Source organism: Herpailurus yagouaroundi, unplaced genomic scaffold (assembly GCF_014898765.1).
Source record: "Herpailurus yagouaroundi ecotype Mexico unplaced genomic scaffold, PumYag 77, whole genome shotgun sequence".
Taxonomy (NCBI): Eukaryota; Metazoa; Chordata; class Mammalia; order Carnivora; family Felidae; genus Herpailurus; species Herpailurus yagouaroundi.
In genome coordinates this window covers 28,945,290-28,952,601 of record NW_024412388.1, presented here as the reverse complement: position 1 = coordinate 28,952,601, position 7,312 = coordinate 28,945,290, and the positions used below count along the sequence as shown (strand labels likewise).

The window sequence follows — 7,312 nt, the reverse complement described above, 5'->3', positions numbered from 1 at the left end:
GGACGCTTAACCGACTGCGCCACCCAGGCGCCCCATCTGGTTGTTGTTTTTAAGTAATAGCCATCCTAATGGATGTGCACTTTGAGTTTTAAAATAATTGCTGGTTGCCCTTTATTAGAAGAAAGCCCAGCTGAGAATCTCCCCGCCTCCTCTCCATTGGCCACGCCCAGAAGAAACAAGAGAGCTCACTCCTGCTGTTGCTTCTTCTCGACACACGGTGTCGCTGTTGAAGGCCAGTCCTGCACCGTCCGAAGCCCGTTGCTTATCCGCTACTTGTGCTGAGGTCTCTGGTGGCTCACGTCCCTCCAGGGGGCGCCACTAGATCTTCCAGACGAAGCCTAATGCTTTGGCTAAGATTAGTTCCTCAATTAGACCAGACAAATATTTCCTGGGTGCCTTACTATGTGCCAGGCATTGATGTAGGAAATCATCAGAACAAAACAGACAATGATCCCTGCCTTTCTGGAGGCTAGAGAATAAAGAATGACCACAATAAACAAGTAAATTGCAAAGTGTGTTGGAAGGTGTTGAGCACAATGGGAGAATGGAAGAGTAAAAGGGGCAGGGGCCTGGGAGGTACGTGAGAGTTGCATCGCTGGGAAGCTATTGGGTAAAGTCCTGAAAGAGGTGAGTTGCATCTGGAGAAAGCGTTCCTGAGAGATGGGGCAGCCCCAGAGCAGGAGTATGTTAGGTATGTTTGAGGTCAGAGCAAGTGGGGGTGGGGAGCAGGAGAGGAAGTGGCCTGGGAGATCATCATAAGGACTTTTACTTTTACTGAGTGACACGGGGATACATGCAGGATTCTGAGCAGAAAAGTGATAGGATCTGGTTTATGCTTTTAATTTTTTATTACAAAATTTTTAAGTTTATTTATTTTGAAAGAGCATGAACGGGGGGTGGGGGGGGTGGCAGAGAGAGGGAAAGAGAGAATCCCAAGCAGACTCCGCACTGTCGTGCAGAGCCCGACATAGGGCTCAAACTCACAAAACCATGAGATCATGACCTGAGCCCAAACCGAGAGTCGGACACTTAACCGACTGGGCCACCTAGGCACCCCTATTTTTTTTTTTTTTAAGTATTTATTACTTTTTTTGGAGAGGCAATTTAAAGACTTTTTTTTTTTTTTTTTTTTTTTTTTTTTTTTTTTTTTTAGAGCAGGCTTAGGTTCACAGCAAAATTGACAGGCAGATACAGAGATTTCTCCTCCACCTGTTGCCCCCCTTCGTGCACAGCCTCCCCCATTATCAACGCCCCCCACCAGAGTGGTACATTTGTTACAATTGACGAAGCTCCTCTGACACATCATTACCACCCAAAGACCATAAAAACCAGGGTTTGCTGTCCGAGTACGTTCTATGGGTTCGGACAAATGTGTAATGACATGTATCCATCATTATGCTGTCCTACACAGTATTTCCACCGCCCTAAGAATCCTCTGTGCTCTGTGACTTATGCTTTAAAAGATTCACTTTGGCTTGTGCATTGAGAATAAATGGAAGGGTAGGAGGCAGGGACAGAGCAGGGAGATCAGTTAGGCTCTTGCAACAACCCTGGGTCACAGGCACCATGGTTTACGAAAGCAGCCCAGCCCAGAGCCTGGTCCCTTCTCCAGCCTCCTCAGCACCTCCTTCTGCTCTCCCCTAGTCCTTCTTTGAAGGGAACCACTGCTGATTTGGGGCCTACTACGTGCCAGGCATTGTTTTAGGTGATCCTGCTGATCGGCTCATTTAATCTTCAAAGGCTCATGAGGAAGGCATTGTTTCACAGGCATTTCAAAAGCCCATGCTATGGATTGAATGGAGCCACCCCTGCCCCCACCCCCAAATTCATATGTTGAAGCTCTAAACCCCCGTGTAGTGGTATTTGGAGGTGGGGCCTTTGGGAGGTAACTAGGTTTAGCTGGGGACATGGGGTTGGGGGCCCCATGATGGGATTGGTGCCTTTACATGAAGAGACACCTGAGGGCTGGCTTCCTTCCCCCTCCCCCATCCCTAGTTCACTAAGCAGGAAAGGGGTAGGAGCACACACAGTGAGAAGGCAGCCTTCTGCAAGCCAGATGGAGGGCTCTCCCAGGGAACTGAGTTCATCGGCACCTTGATCTTGGACTTCCCAGCCTCCAGAACTGTGAGAAGCAACTGTCTGTTGTTTAAAACACCCCCACCTATGGTATTTTATAGCAGCCAAAGCAGATTAGGCAGCCCATTTTACAGACAAGGAAACTGAAGCTCCATGGTTTAGGTGACCCAGGCACTCAGCTGGGTGTGGCGGAGCATTGAGTCGGGCTGTGGGGACGGGAGGGAGCAGGGGCTGCAGGGGTCCTCCTTGTCTTGTGTGTGTGTGTGTGTGTGTGTGTGTGTGTGTGTGTGTGTGTCTGGTGGGCTCCTGCCTGGGAGGGGAAGCTTCTCTGTGCAGTTTCCCCGGGGGTCTGGCTCCGGCTTTTCCAGGCTCGCAGGGGGTTGCCTGGGGTCCCACCAAGGCCTTGTGGCCTTCCAGGCTTGCTGGGGCTTGAACTATCCAGGCTGGTGCTCCTGGAGGTGGCAGGTGGTGGGGCACCAAATGGGGAGGGGAGGGCACCCAGGGTCTGATCACGACTTCCCGGGGCCTGTTGGCTGCTCACTCTCAGAGAAGGTGGTGAAGAGGGCAGAGTGTTAATGACAGTAATTGCTTTAATTATTTTTTTTTGGTTTGGAGAGTCATAAAATGCAGCAGCTTGCTCAGTGCTAATCATGGTAATTAGCAGGGGCTGGGGCCGCTGCCTGGACCGCAGTTGTTAACCAGGGGGAAGCATCAGCCTGCAGACACGGAGAGAGGAATAAACGATCAGTCCCCCTTTCTCTTCTGCCTCCCCTTCCCTCCCTTCCGGCAGCCTCCTTGGACTTTGAGCTCCTCTGTCTGTCCCTGCTTTTGCTTCACTTCCTTCCTCTCCCTCTGCTCTGCCCCCTTCCAAGGAAGGCCCCCTGGAGGCCACCCAGAGACCACAGGGAGGGGTGGTGGCTGTGGCTGGTCTCAGGTTTGGGGGGGGGGCGGGTAGCAGCTGTCTGGGGAAAAGGGGAGAGTTCAGCTACAAGCAGGGTTCTGTGCCTGCTCTGGGCACACCCCTACGTCGCTTCTCCGGGTCTGGGCATCTTCAGATCGTCTGCTTCGGACGAGGCACCTTGAGCCTTACAGATGAGCCAGGAGAGAGAGCAGAGCTGCATCCTTGAAGGAAGCTGGGGGAAGCTTCAGGAAGGGAAATGGGGCCACCTCCCTGCTTCCCTTACTCCTAGGCAAGCGTCACAGGCTCAGTTACCACTTCCTGAGCACCTACCATATACTGGAGGTTAGTTGAGGAATCAGGCTCTGCCTGGGGCATCAGAGTTGCCTACCCTTGGCAAGTCAGGGAAGGCTTCCTGGAGGAGGTGGCAGGGCTGTGGAGGGGGGTGCTGGTGGTGCTTCCACGAGGAAGCAGGGTCTGGCAGAGTGAGGGGTAGTTTCCTGGCTGAGGAGGGGGACTGTGGGAGATACAGTCTGGCATATCGCTCTGAGCTAGAATGTGAGGGACCTCAAAGACCAAAACCATGGAATCTGAGCCTGGCCTGGCCTCTGAGACCCCGTATGCATGGGGCTTGGCAAGGGGTTGGAGTCAGGAAGCTTGTTTTGTGAGGCATAAATGACACCACGTAGGTAAAGCACACGGCCCCCAGTGACAGTGAGTACTCAGTGAGGGATAGCAATGCTGATCCTGGCGATGATGACGAGGTGCCCTGTCTGGGACAGTGTCCCAGGGCCACACAGACACGTTCATGCAGGTACCGAGAGACACGGTCAGACACAGACACGTGAGCTACAATCACACAAAGCACAGAAGCCAATGCACAGTTACCCACCCCCCCGCCCGGGCCCCCCCCGGAGGCGCGCGGACACACGCAATCGTGCACACTCAGAACTGACAAAGAGCACCTCCTCGGGCACACGCTCGTGACACCGGACCCACGGATGTGCTTCCTCTTTGAGGGGCTTGCTAAGCCAGAGGGGTGGCCCAACCCTGCGATCTTGTGACTTTGCTTCCTGAGACTGTGGCTGCAGGGCTGGGGCTGCGCCAGGGAGCCCCCCCGCCCCCAGCTCTGTCAGAACAGGACCTTGGTGCTGCAGCTGGACGGCCTGAGGAGCTGGCTTTTCGCAGTCCGGGGTGCCGCATAGCACCCAGGCCTGAGCCACTGGTGAGGCAGACACACCTGGTTCGGGGCCGGGAGCCGTTTCACCCAAGCCGAGCTCTTCCCTCCTCTGAGACCAGGGTCTCAGAGTGTCCACACCCCTCCTGCGGGGGCTGAGGCAGAAGGGGCGTGAGTGCAGCGTGGAACGCATCCGCACGTGCGTGCAAAGAGCTGCCGTGGATGACAAGAGCCCTGCAGCAGGAGGGACAGTGGTTAGACCTTCAGGGGCGCTTCTGGATTGTGAGGGGGGGTGAGGAATGACAGGAGCGTCGAGGCTCCCCGGGGTTGGCGAGGAAGCTGGGGGGAGGGAGAAGGTGCTGGCCGGCTGTGGGCCAGGCTCTGTGTCAGAGTGCTTACCCGTGTAAGCTCAGTCCTCCCAGCCCCCAACGGAGCAGGTGCTGTCTGCGCCCCGGTTTACAGATGTGGAGCTCAGGACCTTGTGCAGTTCACTTGGTGGAAGGCACCCAGGCAGCCGGGGCTTCGGAGTCCTGCTCCGTCAAAGTCAAAGCCCTCTTCATGCCAGGCTCTGAGGGGCCATCAGCCTTGAGGACAGTGAGAGTGACTGCTCCCTCCTTGTGCTCCTGTAGCCGGCATAGCTCTGGAGAGTCTGTGCACTAGGCCTGGATAGAAGGAAGGGAAGGAGGGAGAGAGGGAGGAAGGGAAGAAGGCAGGAGGGAAAGATTAGAGGCAGGGGCTGGTCCAGAGCGTCCACTGGCATCTGGGCACCCCATCCCGCCACCGCACCCTCTCTCCACCTGTTGAGGCTCCTCCGGCTCCCGCCCCCACCCCTGGAGAACTCCAGGTCTCCCACAGCTCAGCTGCCGCCTTGTCCAATTCCATTCTCTTACCAGACAAACGAGCGGCCGGACCTGCCTTCCCGTTCACACCGGCCGGCTGGTTGTCAGCTGCGGTGGCATCTGTTCTTGTCAGAAAAATTAAGAAGGAAGCGAAAGCAGCCGCAGCCCTAGAACTGCCGGCTGGAGGGAGGATGTGGGCATGACTTCTCTTGGGTCTTCTCCCAGCTTTCTCTTCCCTTGAGCGAGAAGTGTGAACAGCGTGGCCTCTGGAGCCGCCTCCTGGGCTGCCCCGCTGTGTGTTTGGGCAAAGTTGCGTAGGCCTCTCTGTGCCTCAGTCTTCCCATCTATGAGATGGGGATAACAGCGTTGTGGCGGTTAAACGAATTGAGGTAGTAAAGCACTGGGGGCGGAATACGCACCTGGCACTTGGTGAGTAAGTGTTTCGTTAGCGTTAGTGCTGTCGTTGTTAGTTTCCTTGTCCTAGACCTTGCTCCTCCGAGGAGAGGGCTCTGCCCCTCAGCGTGGTGGAACCAGAGCCTGGAATGTGCACCGTGGACCAGGCGGGTTGGAGAAGCCTTCGTTCATTGTACTACAACACTTCATTGACCCCAGGCCCCTGGTCCTTGCCCTTGGGGAATCCCCCTTGTCTGGTCGGGGGGGAGGCTGACATGTGAACAGAGAATTATTTATAACGGGTAGGTAGGTATGTAATGTTCAGGAAGAAGAGGAGGAGGCAATTAATGTGTGTGGGGGGCGGCGGAGTGAGGAGGTCAGGGAAGCCTTCCTAGAGGAGGCGGCAGGAGAAGGACGTGCAAGACTAAGAGTTTGCCAGGCAGCCTGGGGGGGGGGGGGGGGGCGGGGGCCCTTCCAGGGAGACTGGGCAGCCGTTTTCAGGAGTCTGGGCTTTACCCTTAGGGCAGTGGGCGAATCTGGTGTATGGAGTAGGCAGCTGGAGGGAGGCGGCTCAGGCCGCTGCTGGAGGAAGGGTGGGCGCGGGCGAGGACTGGAAACGCCTCCTCCCTCATTCATCTCCCAGCTGCCAGGACTGCCCCTCCCCCCCGCCCCCCCCAGGTCAATGGCATTAGTGGCTATCATTGAGTAGATGGACAAAAAAGGACCTTTATGATCACCCAGGTCCGAGATGACTGGGACTGGAGAGGTGGCTGGCCCTTGGAAGGAAGGGGCAGAGCAGAGGTCTGGGGACGCTTCGGGGTTCCTCTGCAGGTCGCTCCACGCGTCAGCCTGCCCTCAGCCGCGGTGGGAACAGGTCCGCCGGCAGCCGGGCTCGGCCGTCTCTGTCCAGCAGGGGGCAGTCGCAGTGCGCGGATGGGCACGCCCGCCAGCGCGACTCAGCTCTGCACCAGGGACTCCTAGAAGAGAGTCTGGGGGTGGGGGGTGGGGTGCGTCAGACCCGGGGTATCAAGGGCTTCCTGAGGGTGGAGAAGGGCGCCCTCAGGATCCCATGTTGGGGCAGTCCTGCCGGAGAACGAGGATGCTCGCGGGACCCCAGAGGCTAGATCTGCTGCTCCAGTAAAATCTCCAACCCGGGCAGCACGTTGGCATCACCTGGGAGGGTTAAAACCCTACCCGTGCCCAGTGCCCTCCCCTCAGCAATCGGATCAGAGTCTCTGGGGGTGGGGCCCCGGGCATGAGTAATTTAGAAGTCTCTTCCGCGACCCTCGTGCCGTGCGTGTGCCCTGAACTACCCGGAGGCAACTGACGCGCCCCCTTTGCCCCCCTGTGGGGTAGCTCTGAGTCATTTACATTCTGTGACCTTGACTGTCACAGGAGGGAGTCCAGGGGCCCTCCGCTCCTGACAGGACACCTGGAGGCTGAAAGAAGGTGGTGAGCAGGGCGCCACCCGCCCAAGGGTGGGGAGTTCAGAGTGGGTTGTTGGGTGTGTGTCCGTGCGCATGCGCAAGCGTCTCTGCGCGTGTAGAGGCGTATTCTCGGCTGAAGGTTCGTGGAAATGCGTCTCTCTGGGCGTATGCAGGTCCTTCTGGGCTGTTCTGCCTGCACGCGCCCGTGCACTTTTGCCTCTGTGCTGCAGGTATGTGTCAGTACACATGACTGTCGCTCTGTGCTTGCAGCTGTGAGCACTAGCGGCTGCTTCGGCGGCTTCGCGGGGGCCTCTGTGTACGCGTGTGTCTTTGCACCCACGTGTTTGCCTCTATGTCCTTGTGTCTCTCGCGTGAGGCTGGCTCAGAGCCGGCCTGCGTGTGCTCGTGGTCTTGGCTCTTTAGGAACCAATAACGGATTTAAAGCTCTTCTGTTTGAAGGTGTTTTTCCTCCTTCTCTCCTTGCAGCCTGATCGATATGCTG

General features: G+C 56.8%; 1 long non-coding RNA gene across 2 annotated transcripts; it reads right to left on the bottom strand.

Moving 5' to 3' along the window:
* Nucleotides 1-2,648: 2,648 nt before the first annotated feature.
* LOC121018261 (uncharacterized) lies at nt 2,649-5,180 on the bottom strand. Of its 2 annotated transcripts, XR_005785111.1 has the most exons (4): nt 5,042-5,180; nt 4,551-4,813; nt 4,215-4,385; nt 2,649-2,792 (listed from the first exon to the last, which is right to left on the bottom strand). It is a non-coding gene; the product is annotated as an uncharacterized LOC121018261 (long non-coding RNA). The 2 variants fall into 2 exon arrangements; XR_005785112.1 differs by lacking the exon at nt 4,215-4,385.
* Between the last annotated feature and the right edge of the window lie 2,132 nt (nt 5,181-7,312).